Consider the following 1,494-nt stretch of genomic DNA (forward strand, 5'->3'; position numbering starts at 1 on the left):
CAGGCATTCAACAGCAAGATCACGAAGAGTGAAGACCAGCGTCAACATCTGCTGCAGGTTGTTGAAGAGCAGAGGCGGTCACAACCAGGGACATCAAAACAGGACCTTACAAGCAAAAAGCGAAAACAATGAATGGGTTGTCCACACCTCTCCCACCCATTGATGTAAGCGTGTTCACTGCAGTTTCATTTTAAAAAGGAATTAATCATTTATATGTACAGTGTACACATAAACTTGCTCAATATGTAAATTTTAAAATAAACCGGCATATTATGAATATTCGTATTTTTTGCCAAAAGGATAAAACTTCAATTGACTTGAGCTACCTCTAAATATTGTCCAAATGACCCAGGATTTCGCCTGTGTTCTTTTTTCATGGGTACGCAGTATTGGACCAATGGCCATTCCATTTAATCAATTTTAGAAATTCACCCCTATGCACTATTGTCACCCTAATGTCCACTCACATAGATTTGATAATTAACCCATATTGAATCACCATGCCAATTTTCATACTTGTATCACCAGTTGCAAGAGTCCCTCAAAAAGTGACACTTAGCCGCTCCGCTAACAAGAGAAGGGGAAGTACAAGGTTCAGTGGCAACATCTGGTTGTCCCTGTTTGTTTGTTTTATTTCTCCTGTGTGTATGTGTTTCAACTGGTACCTGTGACCTGAAACATTTTTCAAAACTCGTTAGGGGTCACTAAACAGTTTATCAAGCTCGGTTCTTACATAGTTCCTCACCATAACTAAGTAATCTACTATGTCACTGACTGGTCGGGTATTTTTATTAATTTTGGCGGTGAAGGTGTTAGCTGATTTATCTAATTCAGGTGTAATTCACTGGTGAATGAGCATAGACTGCTTGTGACTTTCACTCACAAAATTCTGACCCTACAATGGTCATCTCCCTATGTCAACTTGAAAGGGAAGTCTTTTATTATAATGATAGACCAAAATGGGGAGTATCACCTATGGACTGATGATATGGATAATTAATGAAACTCTGTACATAAGACATACATTTATCCCAATTCATGTTAGTGAAAGGGAAGTCTTTTATTATAATGATAGACCAAAATGGGGAGTATCACCTATGGACTGATGATATGGATAATTAATGAAACTCTGTACATAAGACATACATTTATCCCAATTCATGTTAGTGACCTCCATGTTAGTACAAAGATGGTTAAGTATCTTCCTGTTTAGTCATTCCGCCATCCTATTTGCAGCCGGGTGATGAGCGGTAGTATTACACTTGACAGTTTTCCATATATTGGGAAATCTCTTTCTTCAATTTGGGTCACTAAACTTTAACCACATTTGCTTTATGCATCTGCCCTTACCAGGGTGAGTTACATGAGGGGAGTTTTGCATGAGGAATACCAACTCTGGTACAAACACAGGAGATATAAATAACTGAGTGATGTTACAGCCAAGACTACAGTGTCGTTTGACAGCAGAGAACGTTATCATGAACAACAAATTGT

The sequence above is a fragment of the Homarus americanus genome, unplaced genomic scaffold, assembly GCF_018991925.1.
Source record: "Homarus americanus isolate GMGI-L3 unplaced genomic scaffold, GMGI_Hamer_2.0 scaffold56333, whole genome shotgun sequence".
Taxonomy (NCBI): Eukaryota; Metazoa; Arthropoda; class Malacostraca; order Decapoda; family Nephropidae; genus Homarus; species Homarus americanus.